Source organism: Vicia villosa, linkage group LG1, assembly GCF_029867415.1.
Source record: "Vicia villosa cultivar HV-30 ecotype Madison, WI linkage group LG1, Vvil1.0, whole genome shotgun sequence".
Lineage (NCBI taxonomy): Eukaryota > Viridiplantae > Streptophyta > Magnoliopsida > Fabales > Fabaceae > Vicia > Vicia villosa.
Window position 1 is genome coordinate 20967527 of NC_081180.1, and position 27259 is coordinate 20994785.

The 27259-nt window shown below is 38.2% G+C and overlaps 1 protein-coding gene across 1 annotated transcript in view; it reads left to right on the forward strand.

Annotated features, from left to right (window-relative positions):
- Positions 1-27259, forward strand: part of LOC131659630 (uncharacterized) — a 47588-nt gene that overhangs the window by 6452 nt on the left and 13877 nt on the right. The window lies entirely within an intron of this gene.

Below are 27259 nucleotides of genomic sequence, written 5' to 3' on the forward strand. Positions count from 1 at the left end.
CCTGAACGGAGATGTGCTATACAAAAGAAATTTCGACATGGTTTTGCTCAGATGCGTGGACAGACACGAAGCAGACATGTTAATGCATGAAGTGCATGAAGGGTCCTTTGGAACTCATTCAAATGGGCATGCAATGTCCAAAAAGATCTTAAGAGCAGGATACTATTGGTTGACAATGGAATCTGACTGTTATAAACACGTGAAGAGATGTCACAAGTGCCAGATCTATGCAGATAAGATCCATGTGCCACCGACTCTACTCAACGTTCTCTCATCTCCGTGGCCTTTCTCCATGTGGGGTATCGACATGATTGGAATGATCGAACCGAAAGCTTCAAACGGTCATCGTTTCATCTTGGTAGCAATTGATTACTTCACCAAATGGGTCGAAGCAGCATCTTACGCCAATGTTACAAGACAAGTGGTTGTGAGGTTTATCAAGAATAACATCATTTGCCGATATGGTATTCCCAGCAAGATCATTACTGATAATGGTTCAAACCTGAATAACAAGATGATGAAAGAATTGTGTAAGGAATTCAAGATTGAGCATCATAACTCTTCTCCTTACAGACCAAAAATGAACGGCGCCGTTGAAGCTGCTAACAAGAACATTAAGAAGATCGTCCAGAAAATGGTCGTCACTTACAAAGACTGGCATGAAATGCTGCCATTTGCTTTACATGGGTACCGTACCTCAGTGCGTACTTCAACAGGGGCAACTCCCTTTTCTCTAGTATACGGCATGGAAGCTGTGCTCCCCGTAGAAGTCGAAATCCCATCAACGAGAGTCCTCATGGAGACTAAGTTATCAGAGGCTGAATGGTGTCAAAGCAGATACGATCAGTTGAACTTAATCGAAGAAAAACGTATGACTGCTCTATGCCATGGACAGTTATACCAAGCAAGGATGAAACAAGCTTTCAACAAAAAGGTTCGACCTCGTGAATTTCAAGAAGGCGACCTCGTGCTTAAAAAGATCTTGTCTTTTCAACCATATTCTAGGGGCAAATGGTCTCCTAATTATGAAGGCCCGTATGTTGTCAAAAGAGCATTTTCTGGCGGTGCCATGATTCTTACTACCATGGATGGTGATGAACTCCCACATCCTGTGAATGCAGATGCAGTCAAGAAATACTTTGTCTAAAAAATACAAAAGAACAGCTCGGTAAGTCGAAAACCCGCAAAGGGCGACTTAGGCAAAAATGAGCGTCTCGGTGGACTGAAAACCCGAAAGGGCGGTCCAGGCAAAAATTAGAGACAATAAACAGAAAAAAATTCATCCTGGTAGATTGAAAACCTGAAAGGGCAATCTAGGCAAAAATTAGGGATTTATGACAAAGTAACTGCATTAGTCTATACTTCGTCACCTGAAGAGTCTGTACTTCATCAAAGGATCTTCAATCAAATTATCACCAAATCTGAAGCGACAGGCACAGTTGGAACTCAAAGTTGTTGGGGAATAGTAGTTATTGCTTTCAATGTAGCCTTTTCCGCATAATTACCATTTTCAAATTTTGTAAATACTCCATGGAATCACGCCTTTAGCTGATTTCCATCCTATTAAATAAATTTGAGCCTTGTGCCCATTTGTTTGCAATCTCTAATTTCTTTTAGCTTGTAAAATGACGCTTTAATTGTGTTATTCGTTTTTGAAAAAAAAAAGGAAAAAAATAAGTTTTAAATGAATTTACTTCACTTTTCTTTTTCAAAATAAAAGCGAAATTTTCCTTTGAGTTGTGAACAACGGAAGGAACATCAGCAGTCGTCTCCATAGGATGAACAAAAAGGATTCTCCCGGAAAAATTGTTGTGACAACGGTATTCTTGTCCCAGAAAAGAATTCATGAAGCAATTACCCCTCGAGGTAAAAAAGCTCTTCTATCCCCAGTGAAGAAGGTCTTTTATCCCCAGTGAAGAAGATTTTCCATCTCCAGTGAAGAAGTTCTTTCATCTCAACAAGAAAAGATGCTTGTCTTCCCCAGAGAAGTTGAAAGCATGCAACACCATTCATCACCTGTGTTATCTACACCGTGTTGAAGAACATTTGCCAAGTATCTGGTTGTATTGCGACGTCGGTCCCTCTCCAGTATACTTCATTGTCTGTCAGTATTGTCAGTATGCATGCTACATTCATGACATTCATCATTCATACATATTTGCATCATTTATGCATTCTTGCATTTTTCAATGTTTGCCTCAATATTCACTTGTTCAGGATATATCTATCCCAAAAAAAAAAGAAAAAAGAGAAAAAAGAAAAAAATGAAGCAGGTATGGGCGTGTCATCTCTCCAATAGATTGTCACCCATAAGCAGAAAGAACATCTTCTTTCTCCAGTTCCCCACTGAGATCATTCCTCGTGGAAGAAGGTTGCTTTAGTTTTCTCCTCTCAAAATAAAGGAGGGAATCCCCATTCGAGTTCATTCCTCATGGGTACAAAGTCTTGTTTGACTATTTCTTTCCAATTCATTCTTGGTTAGAACCTTGTCTTTACCAAAGATTCAAATTCCGATTCCTCAAACAGAGTCGTGAAAAATAGGACCATAAACAATAGCCTCATCATTTGAGCAGTTTATGTTTCTTTCAAAATTTTTTCTCTCAAGGAAATCAATCATGAAGACCATTCAACAATCAGGGCCTTATTACTGTTCACAAGGCTAAATATCCAGTAATTTCCCTAGCAAAGTCTCCAGAATCATTTTATCACTTGGCTGATAATTGATCATGTCTTCAGAACCACTATCACGAGGCTGGTAGTCGGTAATCCTTTTGTTCTGGTTATATTATTCAACATGTCTATCACAAGGCTGGTAGTCGGTAATATTAACCGAACCTTTGAAACTCTTTTTTACCTTGTCAAGTCTATCACCATGCTGATAGTCGGTAACACAGTTTCATACCTTTCACCTTCGCATTATTAACAAGTCTATCCCTGTGCAGATAGTCGGTAATGTCGATAGGTAAGCTTTTCTTACAAAGCTATCATTCCCAGGCGAAACATACACTTGCTTTCCCAAAGAGAAAAAACGGATTCTCTTCCTAAAACGGATTGAGACATCCTTCCCAATCTCTTTTCCCCAGCGGAGTCAGTTCTTGATATCCCTCGGTAAAGATATCCTTGCATCATTCGTAATTTTGGTATCTTAGGTCCAAAATTCGCGTCTTCTGATATTTAAGTCTCTTCCACCCTATCAAAACGAAGATTTTCAATCTTCATGTCTCAGGTTGAAGAAACTTAAATAGGGGCATCTGTCATACCCCAATTTTTGACCTAAGATACCACCTCATATCATTTGCATATGCATCATTTGCATCTCTAACAAATTGCATAGCTTGTGTTTGTTACTCGTGACTCAGCAGGATTTGATCAGGAAATCACTCATCAGTACAAGCAACAATCAATTAGGGTTTTGTCTTCCCTTCATCTCAAAGGAATCATCTTCATCAACAATCAACATTTGGTCCTCAGAGATTCATTTCAACAAGCTCAAAGGCACTGAATCAACCAAATTAGGGTTTTGACTGAAGATAGCATACTCCTGACTTCTGCTCAGGATTTGACCTAATGACTTGGGACATGACCTCAAGACCCCAAGTGCATCATTTTGGCCTAATCTATTGGCTCAATACATCTCCAACACAGGGATTGATCAACAGTGAAATTTCAAATCATCAGATTAGGGTTTTGAACTATCAGGGACTGAAATCAGGGATCACATTTGGGAAACCCTAAAAATCCCCAGGAAGTCAACCAAAGGTTTCAATCATCTTCAAATAATCCCTATGACAACATCCAATGGAAATTACATCTCAATTCAAGATCCACAGTCATCAATTTCATCAGATCGACAATTAGGGTTTTTGACCTAATTCACCTGAACAACTGACTCTTTTATCAGAACATGGTGCCACAACTCAAACCATGGCTCAATATCCTCTAATTCTTCAATGTGATCCATTCATACCATTCATATGGTGAGGATAGCCTGTTTCATTTGAAATCTCCAGAAACGCGATTCGTCTGAAGAAGTCAACTGTACAAGATCACCATTGACTTTTGGGGAATTTTGGTCAACCATGACTTTTGAAGTTGAAAATCATCAATATATGATATGAGAAGTCATTTGATCAAGAAAAATCAAGAAAATCAATCAAGAATCAAAAGTCAAAAGTTTGACTTTTCATACTTAGAAAAATTTCTAAGTGTTTTTCATGGTTTTTTTCCAAACTTTGAAAGGGAATTTCTCAAAATTTCACCTACAAACTGAAAAAAACTTCCAACATGAAAGTTGTAGATTTTGATCCAATAAACAACTTTGACACATATAAAATTTTTCCATCAGATCAACCATTTAAGAGATATGGTGCTTCAAAGTTGGTACTTTTTGAAAACTTCACTTGAAATCTCATTTTTTTCAAAGTTCATGGATCTTTTTCACCCATTTCCTTAAAGGTCTTGAAGAAACTTTCAACTAAGGTTTTGAAGTGTGTAACATGAGCTTTCCAAAATGTCCAAGAGCATGAAAAAATATGGAGTGTAGCTATGGTTTTGAATTTTGCCATTAGTGAACTTTTCACTTGAAATTTCAAGCCATTTTCACAAAGTTATGAACTAAATTGCCAAATGGACCAAGTAATGATGCATAGAGGCAATAATTGGAGATATTTTTCTGATTTGAGACAGATGGGAAAGAGATAAGAAGCATAGCCAATTTTAACCATGGTTTGGTAACTTTAACCATATGCATTTAATGGTAAGATTCCATTTTATCTCTTAAGTGCCAAATCACCATTCTTTGATCAACTTGCAAAGCTTGGAGTTCAGAAACTTTGGCCTATAAATAGAGGTTCAAAACATTCTTCAAATCACACCAAAACCTCATAATCATAGGTTTTCTCTCTTCTTTCTTAAGTTACAAGTTTCATGAGTTTCAAAGAGGGAGAATTGCAATTTCCATCTCTTGCAATTTCTAAGCAAAGTGAGGGTTCTAACATCCCATAAACATCAAATGTGAAGTGTTTGATCCATCCACACACCCCAAAAACACTCAGAACTCAAAATCACTACCCCACTTCCATATGAACACATATTGAACCTTATCATGCCAATTTTCATTCCAGATCATTTCTGTCCAAACTATCACTTCTAACACCTTCCATATACTTCATATGAATGATCCAAACACTCACATACGACCTGTAACACCTCCATCTTCAAATTCGATTCATACTTGAAGCAACTGCAGTTCAGGTGCCATGGCCATGCTCAGATGAATTCAGCTTGTTCCAGACATCCAGACACCTTCCATAATCATCATTGAAGCTATCCAGATTGATACAAAGCATCTGTAACACTTATATTGAAGAATCAAATCTCCAGTTTGGCCGTTTTTGAAGGTAAGCCACTTGAACTTCAAACTCATACTTGCACGCATCATAAATGAAATATGAGCATACCATCTTGTTTCTGCACCTATGAGGATCATTAACCCTCAATCAATTGCATCATATCATGATCATACACGATTTCACAATGATTTGTCATATTAGGGTTCTTCGTGTTCATCAGAAAATTGATCACCTTAGAGCAAAAATAAATGAAACTAAATGGTACTATCATGTTCCTTGTGAAAAAACGAGTAAGATAGACCCTTCACTTGATCAATTTGGTTCAGTTTCAGAGATTTTCAAATTCAAATGGGATTCATGTTCTTGGCGCCATATTTTTGAAACTGAATTTGGAAATTTGATTCAAAATATAATCAATACAATGCCTTTGTTAATCAGACCACGCGCGTGGTCCAGTTGGTTATGCTTTTGAGTGGTGAGCGTGAGGTCGTGGGTTCAACACCCTTAGGGACCAAAACCTTTTTTTTACAACTATTTTTCTCTCATTTTTCACACAACTTCATCATTTAATTTAACTAACTAAATTAATTCATTTTTCATTCATTTTTTACACACCTCTCATTTAATATATATATTTTAAGAATATCAAAAAAAATCATCAAAAAAATATTTATTTGATACATTTTTAATTGGTTTTAAAATGACTTGTTTCTAAGTAATTTTAATACTTTTAAATATTATTTTTCATTTGATTTTCAAATTTAATCACTTGTAAATATTTTTTGAAGCAAACCCTAATCATCTAAATGTTAATTGAAGACAATCTTCTTGTTTATCTTGATTAAATTGATTTCTTTCAAAATTCAAATCGTTTTAAAAACGAGCGATCACGATTCTTTTCCAAAAAAACGGTAAACCATTTCTTTTTGATTTTCAAAGGAAACTATTGATTAAATCTTTTTGATTTTCAAAACGATGTGGGGCCTCTCGAATATTAGAGAGTATAAGTCCCTTTCGTCTTTCTTTGTACAGTTTTTGTTTTAACAGAAAACTTTTTTCCAAATAAACTTCCAAACAGTTTTTTTAAACAAATCTTTCAACTCTTTTTTAAACCATCCACCATGTTTTATGAAAATAAAACATGGGCCTCTCGAATATTAGAGAGTATAAGTCCCTTTCCTTTTCTTTATACAGTTTTTCTTTGTACAGAAAACTCTTTCAAAACAAATCTTCAAACCGTTTTTCAAACAACGCGTCTGTAAATAAACAGTCAACCATGTTTTGTAAATAAAACACGGGCCTCCACGTAGGTATAAGTCCCAAGCCCTTTTGTACATACCCACTCAAGTACATGAAATTAGGTATTTCATTGTACACTTTTTTTGTACATATCTCGATCAGTTTGATTTTTAACTTTGAATAACAAACCAAAAACGAAGGTTTCTTTAAATCTTCCCAAAAATATACCATGGGCCTCCACGTAGGTATAAGTCCCAAGCCCTTTTGTAAATACCTGTTTACATAGCTTTGAATAAATTCAAATGGACCTCTCCCCGAGTGTGAGTCCCGAGCCCTGTGTATACAAATGGATCATGCTTACAGGTATATTTCCTTCATAAACTCCATTATGTACACACGCTTTGTCATATATATAATTGTTCATACCTGTTCATGTACTTGTGCATGTTTGCTCATACTTGTTCATGTTTGTTCATATGTGTGTTATATATGCTTGTTCAACTTAGTACAACACTAGGTTCCCCATAGCCTCCTATTGGGCTTCGTGCAAAGAATCTCCACTAGTTTAGGTTAGGACATAGAGTATGGTTTCCCGGTGAAATCGCTCTAAGAGCTCAGACCAACTATACCATGCCTCCCCTTGGGCTTTGTACAAACGAGTGACCCTCCCATAGCCTCCTCTTGGGCTTACAATGCAAGGACCCTGGATTGTCCCTCCCATAGCCTCCTCTTGGGCTTACAATGCAAGGACCCTCGGATAGCCTCCTCTTGGGCTTCGTACAAGGACCCACGGGCTTCTTATAAGCATCCCCAATATCCAAAACAAATACCCTAGGAGATTAGACATTTTTCATCTCTATGCTAGGAGTATCTCTTATATATCATCACAAACAATCAATCAATCAAACTTTTTCTTGCCACAAGGCTGGCTAATCAATCCAACTTTTTCTTGCCACAAGGCTGGCTAATCAATCAAACTGTTTTACCACCGTACTGGATGATTAATCAAAGTTTTTGTCACAAGGCTGACTTCATTGAAACTTTTGCCACAAGGCTGGCTGATTAATCAAAATTTTTGTCACAAGGCTGACTTCATTGAAACTTTTGCCACAAGGCTGGTTAAACAAACAAAAACATCTTTATCATTCTAAGCACCCTAAGTGGCATGGCCCCGGGCTTATAATGAAAAGATTTTCAAACAAAATCAAACAGATGTATGTGATGATATAGATTAGATACATCTAGCATTTAGACGACATTTGTCTATTTTTCTTTGCTTCCACTAGCATAAGTGGGAACTACGATTGCTCTGACTTTCTCAACATCCCTTTGAGAATACGTAGGCACAAGGTCGATCCTTGGCGAGCAAAACAAAACACAAAAAAAAACCATTCAAACCTTAGCACCCGTAGACCCCGAGCTACAGATGCTCTGATTCCCTCTAAGGGATATGTATGCAGAGGATCGCGATGATCTTTGCGAGCATAATCAAACAAACACCTTAGGTCCCACCTCTTTCTCACAAAAACCTTCACCACAACAAGAATGGAATAAAACATAACAAAGAAACCTATAGAGTACTATAGATACGTTGGGTGCTAATACCTTCCCTTCGTATAACCAACCCTCTTACCCGGAATCTCTCCCCCACTTTTAGGTTATTGCAGCTTTTTTCCTTTTCCTTCTTTGGAAATAATAAAAAGTTTGGTCGAAACAAAGAAAAATCATTTTTTTGAGCACTCGAGCCCAAAGAAGGCATCAGGTGTCTCATCCCACTCAAAAGAGGAAACAAAACGATTTTTCGCCCGCGACACTGAGCGTATCACAACTTCCTGGCACTCTGCCCACCTGTTCGCGGCGCCAACCCTATGTACGCAGCGCGAACCGGCGATTTCAAAAACCCCAACCTGCAGAAAACAGCATTCTACACATTCCAAACACACCCAATTCATACCAGTACGAACTTAGGGAATTAGAATGCACAAAACACACAAAATACATCTCAAAATACACCAATTACACATAAATTGAGACCATAACAACGCAAACATCATAGATTCAAACATAGAGATCAAACATCACACAATTGACTCAATCCCTAAACCTATCATATGACTCAATCGAACCGAATTCCACATCTATTCAGTATTATCAACCCCTAACCCGATAATAGATGATAATTAGACAAGTCCCCCCTTACCTTAGCCAAATTCTTGAATTGGTTTCTCTTCCTCTTTGGTTCTCCCTTTACGCTCTTCAGCTCCTCTTCTCACAACTTCTTGTTTTTCATGTTCTAACTCTTTCTCCTCTTGTTTTCCTTTATTTTATGAAAAACATAAAATTAGAATGGGCTCTTACACAATTACACTCCCACTTTACTAATTCCACCGCATGGCCCAATAACTTAACATTTTATTATTTTCCACATAATTCAACAAAATGTTAATTTCCTATAATTAATTTAAAACTTGATTAAATTAATTAAATAAGAATTTTCGGGATGTCACACGCGTCGCGCGTCGCGCGGCCTGGGAGCTGAAGAGCTTGGTTAGGCAGAACTGCGCCCGCGTCGCGCGATCTTAAGGGCGCGTCGCGCGCTGTGTTGCTTTTGGCCAGTGAATTCTTTTTAATTGTTCGCTTGGCCCGCTTTTTTCCCACTTACACCAAGGCTTTATAGTATAGTATTTTATAGTTTTATTTTTTGTTTAAATCTTTTGTTTGTGTTTAGATTCAAATTTTGGCTTGTTCGCTTGTGGTCGCATTTGGTAATTCTCCTAATTTGATTGGTTCAACATGTCGGTTGTGCGGTAATGATTGATCGAATTTGTACATAGAAAGGTACTCGTTTATCGCTTTCTATAGCATAGCATGTTTAGGAGACTTTTCATTTGTACAATTTTCATATTACTCATTCTTTTTGCATAACTTGCTCATGACTTGAATCACAATTAGTTTCCCCTTTTTACCATAAATGTGAGGTGGCTTTCCATTGTATATATATGCGAGAGACCGGCAATTCTTGTTTTAACTGAATATTATTATGTTTAATCTTTCGTTTGTATTGTTTTTGTGAATGCACGAAAGTGATCAAGGCACATGTTTGATTTTGAGCACAACTACCATAGCCAAATATTCAATTCACCTTGTGAGTGTGTGATCATTAGTATCCCTTTTGAGCCTTTTTGTCAATGTCCATGTTGTTTTTGCTAAATGCTTGTCTATGAGTGTTTGGTTCTCATTTTTGTATGGATGTTGATTCTTTGTTTTCTAGAACCCTTAACTATGATGTTTAGTTGTATTTTTACCTTGCCTTAGAAAGTAGGGAGTATTCACTTGATATTGTGGTTGGATTCAAGTTGGGGAGAGGATGTTTGCCTCTTTATGATGTGATTGGTATGAGGTTATGAAAAGAAAAAGAAAAAAAAGGATGTGAGAAAGAAAGAATAGAAAAAGAAAGAAAAAAAAAGAGAAAAAGTTTTAAAAAAGAAAATAACAAAAAGAGTTTGGAATAAGATTTGTGTTAATAAGTTTTGTGTTTGGTGTGAAACTTGTGATGAAGAAGAAAGTTGGATTGGAATTGTATTGTTTGAAACTTTGTGGAAGTAATTACTCCCTTAGGTTTAGACAAGTTTTTGTTTCGATTAGCTTTAGGACTTATCACTTGTTTGTTAACCGAGCCACATTACAACCTTGAAAGCCCTTGTGATTCGTTCCGTTGCATTTTCAATACTATTTTTGGATGAATGCATAATTTTGTCTTTTGTTTGCAAGTTTGTCGGGTGTGTGTCAAAGTCCTCACCTTTCGGTGTTTTTCATCTACCGATGAGTTTTTGCTAGGCTTGATTCATTATTGAGCTTGTTTTTGTTTAGAATGTTTTGTATGATTATTGTACTTAGGATTGGTTTCATTTTCATGCGTCGTTGTAGGATTGTGGTAAGTTTTTACTTTGTTTGTACGTTTTTTGTTTGAATTGTGCAATTGTTTCGTTTTCTAAACTGTGTTGATTCTTGATTCTTTGGATTTTTACTTTTGATTCTTTGAGTGTTTGGCCTTGTTTGAGGACAAACAAATTCAAGTTGGGGAGAGTTGTTAAGTTCCAAAATATAGTTATTTTGTGTTTGTAAATAGTGACACTTATCGATTCTTTTTGTTAATACCGTTCGAATAATACCCCGTTTTGTGTATAAATACGTATACTTTGTGAATAGATGTATTTCCATATACTTTTATACTTTTTGATAGTTTTCTATTCATTTTGTAGGTATTGAGGCGTATTTGGAGCATGAGCAATAACATGGCGAAGACACGGCTTCAAACGCGCGATTTTGAGCGGCGGAATCAATTCATTCGGCGAATAAAGCTCAAAACCAAAGAATAATAAGTCACCAATTTGGTTGATATGTTGTCATTGTTAGATGGGAAATTGAATATGATTTCCAACGCTTCGAACCAGGCGCAAATCGGAGTTACGGTTATCAAGTTACGCCATTTTTACTAAAAGCTGTTTTTTTCAACTCAGCGAGTTGGGCGCGATGCGTGATCCTGCGCGCGACGCACGCTGTACCAGAACCAAAATTGTATAAATAGGTGAAAAACAGATTTGTTAGGTCATGGTTGGATATTTTAGAGCTCCAATCCATCCAATAGTATTTTTTGAGTGGAAAGATGCTAGAAAACACATTGGAGCTGTCAAATGGATGATCCGGGGTTGAATCCTTCATCAATCGGAGCCGAAAAACCGTGAGATTTTTGGGTTTTTCTTCTTTTCTTCTCTTTGTGGTTTCATTTGTGGGTTTTGTGTATATATACTTTGATCTCATGTATATTTTTCGCCCATGGCGTTGTATAAAGTTTGCTTTACAATATAAACTTGTTGTTTTTCCTGATTTTTTACATCTTGATGTTTGGTGGGTTGTTTTGCATCTTGATGTTAGGGGTTTGTGTTGTTTTAGAGATAGACCTCACAAATCTTGATTAGGAGAGATAATCATTAGCTTCTTGATTCTAGAGATAAATGAAGAGTTAATGTTCACTTTGTGTTGGTTCGTAATGCTACCGGGTTGTTTGATTGGTGGAGAGATCGTCGATCGAGCAATATTTTAATTTAACACGGTAAGCTACCGTATGTTTGATTGGTGGAGAAATCGTCAACTAAGCATACGATAGAACTCGTGGAGGTGTTTGGATACGAATGCCGACAGCGGGCAACACGTGAATGGTTTAAGGAGTATAGTAGACTGAGTGCAACTGGTCGATAAGTTTAAGTTTGTGAAGAGTAGATTATATGCAATACTTGATAGTTTCTTCTATTTGAAGAATGTATTCTTTTTGTGTTGATATTTACTTTTTCATTTCATATTTAAATTCATTCAAAACCCAAACTCATAACTAAGAATCCGTCGAACGGCAATTCAGTAGCACTAATCTCTATGGACACGATAAATTCCCGGATAAATACTTCCAAAACTTTTGTTGCTTGCCGCTTTACCGCTCCAACATTGACCAAATAGGTACAGTCCTCTTCCAATTGACAAGTCTGCCTGTCTCTAGAGAATTTTGAACTTTACCCCCTTAGCAACGGACGATCAACAAAGACTGGTATGTTCGGTAAAGGAGGAGGAACACCTAAAGCAGCATCACTCCTATATGGATGTATTCTACTGAGTGAGAATATGGAGTATGAAAACAGTCTAGAAGGGTTGAATAGACAAAAAAAATCGACTTACTTTCCAAAAATAGAATATTAGAGGTTTTTCAAAGTTGCGTGCGGAAGACTTAAAATGAAAAATATATGAATTCTACTTTTATTGAATGTTAATCACGTCGACAAATACGCAATTCACAAAACTCGCAAATTGTTTAACAATGAGTAATTGAACTATTATATATTACACGAGAGGTGTCTTATACGATATTTCAATTGTGATCGGATTCTAACAGCACTAGTGTCGCGGGCGAAAAATCGTTTTTGTTTCCTCTTTTTTGTGGATGAGACACCTGATGCCTTCTTTGGGCTCGAGTGCTCAAAAAAATGATTTTTCTTTTGTACCGACCAAACTTTTTATTATTTCCAAAGGAGGAAAAGGAAAAAAGCTGCAATAACCTAAAAGTGGGGGGAGAGATCTTTGGGTAAGAGGGTTGGTTATACGAAGGGAAGGTATTAGCACCCAACGTATCTATAGTACTCTATAGGTTTCTTTGTTATGTTTTATTCCATTCTTGTTGTGGTGGAGGTTCTTGTGAAATAGGTGGGACCTAAGGTGTTTGTTTGATTATGCTCGCAAAGATCATCGCGATCCTCTGCATACATATCCCCTAGAGGGAATCAGAGCATCTGTAGCTCGGGATCTACGGGTGCTAAGGTTTGAGTGGTTTTTGTGTTTTGTTTTGCTCGCCAAGGATCGACCTTGTGCCTACGTATTCTCAAAGGGATGTTGAGAAAGTCAGAGCAATCGTAGTTCCCACTTATGCTAGTGGAAGCAAAGAAAAATAGACAAATGTCGTCTAAATGCTAGATGTATCTAATCTATATCATCACATACATCTGTTTGATTTTGTTTGAAAATCTTTTCATTATAAGCCCGGGGCCATGCCACTTAGGGTGCTTAGAATGATAAAGATGTTTTTGTTTAACCAGCCTTGTGGCAAAAGTTTCAATGAAGTCAGCCTTGTGACAAAAACTTTGATTAATCAGCCAGCCTTGTGGCAAAAGTTTCAATGAAGTCAGCCTTGTGACAAAAACTTTGATTAATCATCCAGTACGGTGGTAAAACAGTTTGATTGATTAGCCAACCTTGTGGCAAAAAAGTTTGATTGATTGTTTGTGATGATATATAAGAGATACTCCTAGCATAGAGATGAAAAATGTCTAATCTCCTAGGGTATTTGATTTGGATATTGGGGGTGCTTATAAGAAGCCCGTGGGTCCTTGTACGAAGCCCAAGAGGAGGCTATCCGAGGGTCCTTGCATTGTAAGCCCAAGAGGAGGCTATGGGAGGGACAATCCAGGGTCCTTGCATTGTAAGCCCAAGAGGAGGCTATGGGAGGGTCACTCGTTTGTACAAAGCCCAAGGGGAGGCATGGTATAGTTGGTCTGAGCTCTTAGAGCGATTTCACCGAGAAACCATACTCTATGTCCTAACCTAAACTAGTGGAGATTCTTTGCACGAAGCCCAATAGGAGGCTATGGGGAACCTAGTGTTGTACTAAGTTGAATAAGCATATAACACAATCACAAGTATGAACAAGTACGAACAAATATGAACAAGTACATGAACAAATATGAACAGTTATACATATATGACAAAGTGTGTGTATATAATGGAGTTTATGAAGGAAATATACCTGTAAGCATGATCCATTTGTATACACAGGGCTCGGGACTCACACTCGGGGAGAGGTCCATTTGAGTTTATTCAAAGCTATGTAAACAGGTATTTACAAAAGGGCTTGGGACTTATACCTACATGGAGGCCCATGGTATATTTTTGGGAAGATTTAAAGAAACCTTCGTTTTTGGTTTGTTATTAAAGGTTAAAAATCAGATTGATCGAGATATGTACAAAAAGGCGTACGATGAAATACCTAATTTCATGTACTGGAATGGGTATGTACAAAGGGCTTGGGACTTATACCTACGTGGAGGCCCGTGTTTTATTTACAAATCATGGTTGATCGTTTTATTTACAAACACGTTGTTTGAAAAAACGGTTTGAAGATTTGTTTTGAAAGAGTTTTCTGTACAAAGAAAAACTGTATAAAGAAAAGGAAAGGGACTTATACTCTCTAATATTCGAGAGGCCCATGTTTTATTTTCATAAAACATGGTGGATGGTTTAAAAAAAAAGTTGAAAGATTTGTTTGTTAAAAAAACTGTTTGGAAGTTTATTTGGAAAAAGTTTTCTGTTAAAACAAAAACTGTACAAAGAAAGACGAAAGGGACTTATATTCTCTAATATTCGAGAGGCCCCACATCGTTTTGAAAATCAATTGATCAATTAAAAAGATTTAATCAATAGTTTCCTTTGAAAATCAAAAAGAAATGGTTTACCGTTTTTGAAACGAATCGTGATCGCTCGTTTTTAAAACGATTTGAATTTTGGAAGAAATCAATTTAATCAAGATAAACAAGAAGATTGCCTTCAATTAACACTTAGATGATTAGGGTTTGCTTCAAAAAATATTTACAAGTGATTAAATTTGAAAATTAAATGAAAAAACAATATTTAAAAATATTAAAAAACACTTAAAATATGTTATTTTAAACCTAATAAAAATGTATTAAATAAATCTTTTTTGATGATTTTTTTTGGTATTCATAAAAAATGTATATTAAACAAAGAGTATGCAAAAAATGAAGTGAAAATAATGAATTTTGATTGGTTAAATTAATTGGTGAAGTTGTGAAGAAAATGAAGAAAAATAGTGATAAAAAATTGGTTTTGTCTTCCAAAGGGCTTGAACCCACGCACCCTTGCTCACTAACCAAAACAACAACCAACTGAGCTGCGCGTGCAGCTTGTTTATGATACGCGTTCAACACATTATATTTTAAAACAATTATTTGAATTCTTTGAACGAAAATCTGGCGCCAAGAACACACCCTAACTGAAATTCAAAAATCTTCAAAACTGTGTTGTTTTGATTGATCAAAGGGTCTATCTCACTCGGTTTTGGACGAGGATCATGATGATACCATTTAATTCCATTTATTTTCACTCTAAGATCATTAATTTTCTGATGAACACGAAGAACCCTAATTCCCTAATTCAATCTGAAATCGTGTTTGTGCAAGATAATTGGCAATTGATTGAGGGTTAATGATCTATGCATGTGCAGAAACAAGATAGTATGGCAGTTTTTCATTTATGATGCATGTATGATAGAGTTTGAAGTTCAAGAGAGCTTACCTTAAAAATGTCAAAACTGGAAATCGAATTCTGCAAATGAGGGATTCCAGATGTTGTTTCTTGATCTGAACACCTTCAGTGGACCTTATGGAACATGTTTGAAGTCTTGGAATGAACTGAGAACCTCTTGATCAGTTTGTGGCACCCGATCTGCAGAGCTATGGTGTGAGAATCGAATCTGATGATTTTGATGTTACAGATCATATGTGAGTGCTTGGATAGTTCATATGTGATGTATATGAGGTGTTGGAAGTGTTAGTTTGGACAGATATAGCTTGGTATGGATTTTGGCATGATAAGGCTCTCTTTATGCAAACATGGGGGTTGAAGAGTGATTATGAGATTTAGGTGTTTTTGGGGTGCATGAGTGATTCAAACACATCCCATATGATGTTTATAGTTTGCTAGAATCATCACTTTGGCCATAGCTTCAAGGATTTGGAGGTTGGGATTTCTACCTCACTTTGAAACATGAAACTTGCAATTCAAGAAAGAAAGAGAAAACCTATGCTTTGTGAGGTTTTGGTGTGAGTTTGAAGATGATTTGAACCTCTATTTATAGGCCAAGGATTCTGAATGAAGAGCTCTTGCAAGTTGCTTCAAGAATGATGATTTGGCTTAAGAGATAAAATGGAATCTTTCACATTAAATGCAAATGGTTAAAGTTACTAAACCATGGTTAAATTCCAAGCTTCCTATCCTCTTCCATTCTGATCTTCAAATCAGAAAATATCATTCAATTATTGCCTCTATGTATCATTACTTGCATTATTTGGCAAATTGGTTCATAATTTTGCAAAAATGGCTTGAAATTTCAAGTGAAATGGTCACTAATGTCAAAATTCAAAACCATGGCTACACTCCATATTTTTTCATGCTCTTGGACATTTTGGAAAGCTCATATTACACACTTCAAAACCTTAGTTGAAAGTTTCTTCAAGACCTTTAAGGAAATGGGTGAAAAAGATCCATGAACTTTGAAGAAAATGAAGTTTTAAGTGAATTTTTCAAAAGGTACCAACTTTGAAGCACCATATCTCTTAAATGATTGATCTTATGGAAAAAATTTATATGTGTCAAAGTTGTTCATTGGATCAAAATCTACAACTTTCATGTTGGAAGTTTTTTTCAGTTTGTAGGTGAAATTTTGAGTTATTCCCCTCCAAAGTTTGGAAAAAACCATGAAAAACACTTAGAAAAATTTTCTAAGTATGAAAGTCAAACTTTTGACTTTTTGATTCTTGATTGATTTTCTTGATTTTTCTTGATCAAATGACTTCTCATATCATATATTGATGATTCAAAACTTCAAAAGTCATGGTTGACCAAAATTCCCCAAAAGTCAATGGTGATCTTGTACAGTTGACTTTTTCAGACGAATCGCGTTTCTGGAGATTTCAAATGAAACAGGCTATCCTCATCAAATGAATGGTATGAATGGATCATATTGAGGCTTTAGAGGATATTGAGCCATGGTTTGAGTTGTGGCACCATGTCCTGATTAAAAAGTCAGTTGTTCAGTGAATTAGGTCAAAAACCCTAATTGTCGACCTGATGAAATTGATGCCTGTAGGTCTTGAATTGAGATGTAATTTCCATTGTATATTGTCATAGGGATTATTTGAGGATGATTGAAACCTTTGATTGACTTCCTGGGGGTTTTTATGGTTTCCCAAATGTGATCCCTGATTTCAGTCCCTGATAGTTTAAAACCCTGATCTGAGGATTTGTCTGATCAATCTTTGTGTAGGAGATGTTCTGAGCCAATGGATTAGGTCAAAGTGATGTACTTGGGGCCTTGAGGTCATGTCCCAAGCCATTAGGTCAAATCCTGAGCAAAAGTCAAGAGTATGCTATCTTCAGTCAAAACCCTAATTCAGTCGATTCAGAGCCTTTGAGCTTGTTGAAATGAATCTCTGAGGAACAAATGTTGATTGTTGATGAAGATAGTTCTTTGGAGATGAAGGGAGAACAAAACCCTAATTGATTGTTACTTGTACTGATGAGTGATTTCCTGATTAAATCCTGCTGAGTCACAAGTAACAAACACAAGCTATGCAGTTTGTTAGAGATGCAAATGATGCATATGCAGATGATATGAGGTGGTATCTTAGGTCAAAAATTGGGGTATGACAGATGCCCCTATTTAAGTTTCTTCAACCTGAGATATGAAGATTGAAAATCTTCGTTTTGATAGGTGGAAGAGACTTAAATATCAGAAGACGCGAATTTTGGACCTAAGATACCAAAATTGCGAATGATGCAAGGATATATTTACCGAGGGAATATCAAGAACTGACTCCGCTGGGGAAAAGAGATTGGGGAAGGATGTCCCAATCCGTTTTAGGAAGAGAATCCGTTTTGTTCGGGAAAGCAAGTGTATGCTTCGCCTGGGAATGATAGCTTTGTAAGAAAAGCTTACCTATCGACATTATCGACTATCAGCATGGGGATAGACTTGTTTAATAATGCGAAGGTGAAAGGTATGAAACTGTATTACCGACTATCAGCATGGTGATAGACTTGACAAGGTAAAAAGAGTTTCAAAGGTTCGGTTAATATTATCGACTATCAGCATTGGGATAGACATGTTTAATAATATAACCAGAACAAAAGGTTACCGACTACCAGCCTCGTGATAGTGGTTTTGAAGACATGATCAATTATCAGCCAAGTGATAGAATGATCTTGGAGACTTTGCTAGGGAAATTACTGGTTATTCAGCCTTGTGAACAGTAATAAGGCCCTGATTGTCAAACGGTCTTCAGGATTGATTTCCTTGAGAGGAAAAAGCTTTTGAAAGAGACATAAACTGCTTAGATGATGAGGCTATTGCTTATTGTCTGTTTTTCACGACTCTGTTTGGGGAATCGGAATTTGAATCTCTGGTAAAGACAAGGTTCTAACCATGAATGAATTGGAAAGAAACAGTCAACCAAGACTTTGTACCCATGAGGAATGAACTCAACTGGGGATTTTCTCCTTTGTTTTGGAGAGGAGAAACTAAAGCAACCTTCTTCCACGAGGAATGATCTCAGTGGGGAACTGGAGAAACAAAATGTTCTTTCTGCTTATGGGTGACAACCTACTTGGAGAGATGACACGCCCATATTTGTTTCTTTTTCTTCTTTTTTTCTTTTTTTCTTTTTTTCTTTTTTCGAGAATAGATATATCCTGAACAAGTGATTTTAAAGCATACGTTGAAAAATGCAAGAATGCATAAATGATGCAAATATGTATGAATGATGAATGTCATGAATGTAGCATGCATGCTGACGATACTGACAGACAGAGAAGTATATACTGGAGAAGGACCAACGTCGCAATACAACCAGATACTTGGCAAATGTTTTTCAACACGGTGTAGATAACACAGGTGATGAATGGTGTTGCGTGCTTTAAACTTCTCTGGGGAAGATGAGCATCTTTTCTCATTGAGATGAAAGAACTTCTTCACTGGAGATGGAAAATCTTCTTCACTGGGGATAAAAGACCTTCTTCACTGGGGATAGAAGAGCTTCTTTACCTCGAGGGGTAATTGCTTCAAGAATTCTTTTCTGGGACCAGAATACCGTTGTCTCAACAATTTTTCCAGGAGAATCCTTTTTGTTCATCCTATGGAGACGACTGCTGATGTTCCTTCCGTTGTTCACAACTTAAAGGAAAATTTCGCTTTTATTTTGAAAAAAGAAAAGTGAAGTAAATTCATTTAAAACTTATTTTTTTCTTTTTTTCAAAAACGAATAACACAATTAAAGCGTCATTTTGCAAGCTGAAAGAAATTAAAGATTGCAAACAAATGGGCACAAGGCTCAAATTTATTTAATAGGATGGTAATCAGCTAAAGGCGTGATTCCATGGAGTATTTACAAAAGTAGGAAATGGTAATTATGCGGAAAAGGCTACATTGAAAGCAATAACCACTATCCCCTCTAATAACTTTGAGTTCCAACTGTGCTTGTTGCTTCAGATTGGCGATAATTTGATTGAAGATCCTCTGATGAAGTACAGACTTTTCAGGTGACGAAGTATAGACTAATGCAGTTACTTTGTCATAAATCCCTAATTTTTGCCTAGATTGCCCTTTCAGGTTTTCAATCTACCAGGATGAATTTTTTCTGTTTATTGTCTCTAATTTTTGCCTGGACCGCCCTTTCGGGTTTTCAGTCCACCGAGATGCTCATTTTTGCCTAAGTCGCCCTTTGCGGGTTTTCGACTTACCGAGCTGTTCTTTTATTCTTTTTTAGACAAAGTATTTCTTGACTGCATCAGCATTCACAGGATGTGGGAGTTCATCACCATCCATAGTTGCAAGAGTCATGGCGCCGCCAGAAAATGTTCTTTTGACAACATACGGGCCTTCGTAATTAGGAGACCATTTGCCCCTAGAATCTGGTTGAAAAGACAAGATCTTTTTAAGCACGAGGTCGCCTTCTTGAAATTCACGAGGTCGAACCTTTTTGTTGAAAGCTTGTTTCATCCTTGCTTGGTATAACTGTCCATGGCATAGAGCAGTCATACGTTTTTCTTCGATTAAGTTCAACTGATCGTATCTACTTTGACACCATTCAGCTTCTGATAACTTAGTCTCCATGAGGACTCTCATTGATGGGATTTCGACTTCTACGGGGAGCACAGCTTCCATGCCGTATACTAGAGAAAAGGGAGTTGCCCCTGTTGAAGTACGCACTGAAGTACGGTACCCATGTAAAGCAAATGGCAGCATTTCATGCCAGTCTTTGTAAGTGACGACCATTTTCTGGACGATCTTCTTAATGTTCTTGTTGGCGGCTTCAACGGCGCCGTTCATTTTTGGTCTGTAAGGAGAAGAGTTATGATGCTCAATCTTGAATTCCTCACACAATTCTTTCATCATCTTGTTATTCAGGTTTGAACCATTATCAGTAATGATCTTGCTGGGAATACCATATCGGCAAATGATGTTATTCTTGATAAACCTCACAACCACTTGTCTTGTAACATTGGCGTAAGATGCTGCTTCGACCCATTTGGTGAAGTAATCAATTGCTACCAAGATGAAACGATGACCGTTTGAAGCTTTCGGTTCGATCATTCCAATCATGTCGATACCCCACATGGAGAAAGGCCATGGAGATGAGAGAACGTTGAGTAGAGTCGGTGGCACATGGATCTTATCTGCATAGATCTGGCACTTGTGACATCTCTTCACGTGTTTGTAACAATCAGATTCCATTGTCAACCAATAGTATCCTGCTCTTAAGATCTTTTTGGACATTGCATGCCCATTTGAATGAGTTCCAAAGGACCCTTCATGCACTTCATGCATTAACATGTCTGCTTCGTGTCTGTCCACGCATCTGAGCAAAACCATGTCGAAATTTCTTTTGTATAGCACATCTCCGTTCAGGAAGAAACTGCCAGAAAGTCTCCTTAGAGTTTTCTTATCTTTGTTTGATGCCCTAAGCGGGTACTCTTGAGTTTGAAGGAAACGTTTGATGTCGTGAAACCACGGTTTATCATCGATGACTGCTTCAGTTGCAAACACATAGGCGGGCCTTTCAAGGCGCGTGATTCTGACTTTAGGCACATCATTCCAGTGACTGACTTTGAACATGGAAGATAGAGTAGCCAAGGCGTCTGCCATTCGATTCTGATCTCGAGGTATATGATGCAATTCAACCTTGTTGAAGAAAGTCAACAGACGTCTTGCATAATCTCTGTAGGGAATCAAGCCAGGGTGGTAAGTTTCCCACTTGTCTTTGATTTGGTTGATCACGAGAGCGGAATCTCCATATATGTCAAGGATCTTGATCCTTAAGTCAATGGCTTCTTCGAGACCCATGATACAAGCTTCATATTCTGCGATGTTGTTGGTGCAATCAAATAGCAATCTGGCGGAGAATGGGATATGAGTACCCTTGGGAGTGATGATGATTGCCCCAATTCCATTGCCAAAAGCGTTTACTGCTCCATCAAAAATTAGGCCCCATCTTGATCCAGGCTTAGGACCTTCTTCAGGTAATGGTTCGTCGCAATCTTTCATTTTCAAGTACAAGACATCTTCATCAGGAAAGTCGAACTTGAGAGATTGATATTCATTAATTGGTTGATGCGCCAAGTGATCGGCGAGAATGCTTCCCTTGACCGCTTTTTGAGCACGGTATTCTATGTCATATTCGGATAACAACATTTGCCATCGGGCAATCCTTCCTGTTAAGGCAGGCTTTTCAAAGACATACTTGATCGGATCCATTTTGGAGATTAACCAAGTAGTATTGTTGATCATGTATTGGCGGAGACGTCTTGAAGCCCAAGCCAAAGCACAACATGTTTTTTCGAGCATGGAGTAACGAGACTCACAGTCTGTGAATTTCTTACTCAGGTAATAGATGGCATGCTCCTTCTTACCGGTTTCATCTTGCTGCCCAAGCATACAGCCCATGGATTCTTCTAACACGGTAAGGTACATGATTAATGGTCTTCCTTCAACTGGAGGAATCAATATTGGTGGTTCTAACAGGTATTCCTTGATACTGTCGAACGCTTTCTGGCAATCTTTAGTCCATACAACCCCTTGATCTTTGCGGAGAAGCTTGAAAATTGGCCCACATGTAGCAGTCATTTGAGAGATAAATCTGGAGATGTAGTTCAATCGTCCGAGAAATCCTCTTACTTGTTTTTCAGTCTTTGGTGCAGGCATCTCTTGAATAGCTCTGACTTTGTCGGGATCTACTTCAATTCCTCTTTGGCTGACAATGAAACCCAAGAGTTTTCCAGATCTAACCCCAAAAGTACATTTGTTAGGATTCAAACGAAGCTGATATTTCCTTAGTCGTTGAAACAACTTCAAAAGGTATTTAATATGTTCTTCTTCTGTACTGGACTTGGCTATCATGTCGTCCACATAAACTTCTATTTCTTTATGCATCATGTCGTGAAAGAGAGTAGTCATTGCCCTTTGGTAAGTTGCGCCTGCGTTCTTTAATCCAAACGGCATCACTTTGTAGCAAAAGGTACCCCATGGGGTGATGAAAGATGTCTTCTCCATGTCTTCAGGAGCCATCTTGATCTGATTATAACCGGAGAACCCGTCCATGAAGGAAAAGACGTTGAACTTAGCAGTGTTATCAACCAGCATGTCGATATGTGGTAATGGAAAGTCATCTTTTGGACTGGCTTTGTTCAAGTCACGGTAGTCAACACACATTCTGACTTTGCCATCTTTCTTCGGAACTGGCACTATGTTGGCTAACCATTGAGGATACTCGGAGGTGACAAGAAAACCTGCGTCGAGCTGTTTCTGAACTTCCACTTTAATCTTGTTAGCCATATCAGGGTGAGTCCTTCGCAATTTCTGCTTAACCGGCGGACATTCGGGCTTCAATGGCAAGTAATGCTGAACAATATTGGTATCCAACCCAGGCATGTCTTGGTAGGACCAGGCAAACACGTCAACATATTCTTTGAGAAGGTCTGTCAACTTACTCTTGATATCAGCATCAAGCAGTGATCCAATGGTCACTTCTTTTTTGTCTTCTTCAGAACCCAAGTTGATCTTTTCTAAAGGCTCTTTGTGAGGCAGAATGGTTCTTTCCTCGTGCTTAAGTAATCGAGAGATCTCGTCCGGGATCTCCTCTTCTTCCTCTTCTTCGGCTTCGAACACAGGAAACTCAAAGTTGGGAGAGGGCATAGGGTTATTGCATTCAATGGGTTTATCAATAGTTAATCTGCACATGTGATTTATATCTATTTTAGAAAATTTATGAATGCAAGAGCGTATGCAGATTTTTTTTGGAAAAGTTTTTTTTTTATTATTTTTTGGTTTTTTAGGATTACCATTTCCAGAAAAAGCAAAAATAAAACACATAATGTAGGGAATTCAAAATGACACTTTATTTATGATTCATTTTTGAAACAAAGCCCTAAACACAAACTCATTTGCCTTGGGCAGGACAAAGAGAGAAACTTTTAAAACAAAGCCCTATACACAAAGTTATTTGGGCGGAACATTTAAAAGCAAAGCCCTATAAAACATCTCTCTGCTTTGGGCAAGGCAGGAGGTCAAAATAACAGCGAGGTGATTACTTTGAGCGGCGAACAACATTCGGAACGTCGACAGCCTTCCAGTAGCAACGAACTCCTCTGTGTATTATGTATTCAGGAAAATGCTCCCCAGAATTATCTTCAGCATTGACATTGACCGCTGGTCGAGCAGGATTTGAAGGTCCTGGTTTGTCAACCTTGTTCTTTGTAGAGTTGAAACGGTCTTCTTCTACTTCTTGAAGAGCATAAGACGAGTCACAATCTTCAGAATTTTCAGGGTGTTCTTCCCAGTCTTCAGGATGAAGAAACTCATTGTCAGCGACACTTTCCGAGTCAGTTGCGGGACCATCTTCCCCTTCATCTTCAAAAATGGCATTTATGTGATAGTAACCATCTTCAGGATTATGAACCTTGGCAGATACATCGAATCCGAAATCTTCAGTAACTTCAGGCTGCTGAGAAAATTGACAGGGCTGATAAGCCTCTTCTGGTTGACTATTATGTTCAAAGGGATCTCCCCATCCAGTTGGTTGAATATCCTCAATCGCAATCTTGTAACTTTCAGGTGCAGTATATTTCACCATATAATCAAATTTTCCACTTGGTTGTCCCAAAGTGTCCCAGATTTCTGCAGGAACAGGCTCAGTTTCATTGCCTTTGGATTTCTCTGAAGGAGGATGTGGTTCTTCCTGAGATATGTATCCTGAGTCATTGAGATAACATTTCCATTCTTCTTCAGGATCAGGTAGACCTTCTTCGATGCATTCCTCAATAAGGACATTGACCTCTTGAGGAATTGGGTTAAGGAACCCTCCACTATGGAACGTTTCTTTGATCGGACGAAGGGTTTCATCCTTCTTGGTGCAGTTTGAGAATGTTGGTGAACATCCGAGACCTGCTCTAGTTTCATTCTTGGTAGGGATCACAACTTGCCCCCAGCCAGTGGTAGTTCCATCTTTCACTACTTTTACTGCCTCTTTGTAAGAAGAAATCGATGCTTTCTTTTTGGAAGACTCGTCTTCTAAAGAGAGACCTTGGAACTGAGTTCCTTCCACATCATCAGCACCGATGAAAGAGAAATTGGATAAATGACTCACCATTAAGGCTTGCTCCCCACTTATTGTTACCAATTTTCCATTTGTCACAAACTTTAACTTTTGATGGAGCGTAGAAGTCACTGCCCCTGCTTCGTGGATCCATGGTCGTCCCAACAGACAGCTATAAGCAGCTTGAATGTCCATGACCTGGAAGGTGATTTGAAATGTATGTGGACCAATTGTCATGGGAAGGTTGACTTCACCGATAACAGATTTTCGCGATCCATCAAATGCTTTGACAACTACACCACTGAACTTCATAGGCATTCCTTGGTAAGACAAGCGAGCAAGAGTCGTCTTTGGCATCACATTCAAGGAAGATCCGGTGTCTACGAACACATTGGACAAAGAGTCTGACTGACAGTTCATAGAAATGTGTAGAGCAAGGTTGTGATTTCTACCCTCCTCGGGGAGTTCTTCATCACATAAGCTTAAATTGTTGCAAGCAGTTATGTTGGCTATTATCCCATCAAAGTGATCAACAGTCACATCATGATCTACAAAAGCTTGATCTAAGACTTTCATCAGGGCTTCCCTGTGGGCTTCTGAATTTAACAGCAATGAAAGTATTGAGATTTTTGAAGGAGTCTGCATGAGCTGATCCACAATCTTGTATTCACTTCTTTTGATAAGCTTCAAAATTTCATCAAAGTCTGGATTGACATTGGTTCCACTGGATTGACCAACATCGATGTTTGTATTACTGACAGGAGTTTCCTCAGGATTCCCCATTGGCGTATTGACAGGATTTTGCCTGGTTGCAGGAGCAACAGGCTGCTTTGGAGGTAGTGGAGTATACACACGTCCACTTCTTGTTACACGACTTACATCAGCGATGTTTACGACAGATGAAAGAGTTGGTAAGGGAACTTCTTGTCCATCTTTTATCATTGTAGCATTGTAGTTGTATGGAACTGCCTTGTCAGTGTCATAAGGAACAGGTCCAGGTAAACAAATGATCAAAGGAGCAATAGGAACCTTCGGCTTGTTGTAAGTAACTTCCATGCGCTCAGGCATGTTGAAATGAGGAACGATGACGTTAACTGTAGGCATTTCCGAGTTGATATCTGAGACTAAAAGCTCATGCGGATAACATCCTATCATGTTAACTTCATTTTCATCCCTATTTCGGTAGATCTGAAGAGTACCATTATCCAACAGAACTTGGAGATCTCTTCTCACAATTGAACATCCGTGAGGATCTACACAACATATTCTACAGGAACCGTATTGATGCTGGCGAAAATTCTGCCCCAGACAAAGAGTGGCGTGCATTTGTACCAAATTGGCTCTTGAGTAATTGATATTATAGACCCGGTATGGACCAGGACATCCATACACCATGTTTACAACATGCCCTCCATGATTGGGCAGCGGATTTGCTTGCACATTTGGATTCAAATTTCTGAAAGAGAGAAGATTAGATCTAACCAACCTCTGAACTTCATATTTCAAAGCTATGCAATGCTCAAGATCATGGCCAGGTGCTCCTTGATGATATGGGCATGAGACCTCAGCTTTGTACCACCATGGGAGTCTCTCAGGTACTGGTGGTGGTGCTTTAGTTTGAATAAGGCCTCTTTCAATCAGTGCAGGGTACAATTCTGTGTAGGTCATCGGAATCGGATCAAACTGTGGAGCTCTTTGCACACGATTCTGATTATTGTTCAGCTGTTGAGCCTGTGGTCGAGGCTGTTGTTGCTGAAACTGTGGGGTAAATCCCGGATTCGGCGCTGTATTAACGACTGGCGCAATAGCAGCAATCTGTTGTCGACGATTGATATTTCCTCTTGGCTTCCCTTGGGATACCATGTCAACACTTTGTTCTTTCTTCTTTGGGAAACCACTTCCGAACTTTTTGGTTCCACTCGAAGATCCACCTTCTTTAGTTAAACGTCCTGTTCGGACTCCTTCTTCTAGACGCATCCCCATGTTTACCATTTCGGTGAAGTCACTTGGAGCACTAGCAATCATGCGTTCATAATAAAACGGACTGAGAGTATTCAAAAAGATCTTTGTCATTTCTTTTTCTTTTAACGGTGGATTAATCTGAGCAGCAGTTTCTCTCCATCGTTGGGCATACTCTTTGAAAGCTTCATGATCTTTCTGAGCCATGGACCGAAGCTGATCTCTGTCTGGAGCCATATCCGAGTTATACTTGTATTGTCGGACAAAGGCCTCACCTAGGTCATTGAAAGTCCGAATATTAGTGCTATCCAAGCCTGTGTACCACTTCAGTGCGGCACCAGTCAAACTGTCTTGAAAGTAATGGATAAGCAACTGATGATTATCTGCATAAGTAGACATCTTCCTGGCATACATCACAAGATGGCTTTGTGGACATGAACTTCCTTTGTACTTCTCAAAGTCTGGGACCTTGAACTTAGCTGGTATTTGTACACTGGGAACCAAACATAGCTCCTGGGCATTCTTTCCAAACAAATCTTTGCCACGAATAGCTTTGACTTCCAACTGCATCTTGTTAAACTGCTCTTGGAGATCTCCCACAAGATTACGCTGATTCGTGCTATCACCCTGATCATGATAAATTTCATTGCCGTCATAAGGAACAGTGTGAACCGTAGGGGTCGGAACTGTCATAGTGGGTTGAGAAAGTGCCATAGTGACTTGAGAAAA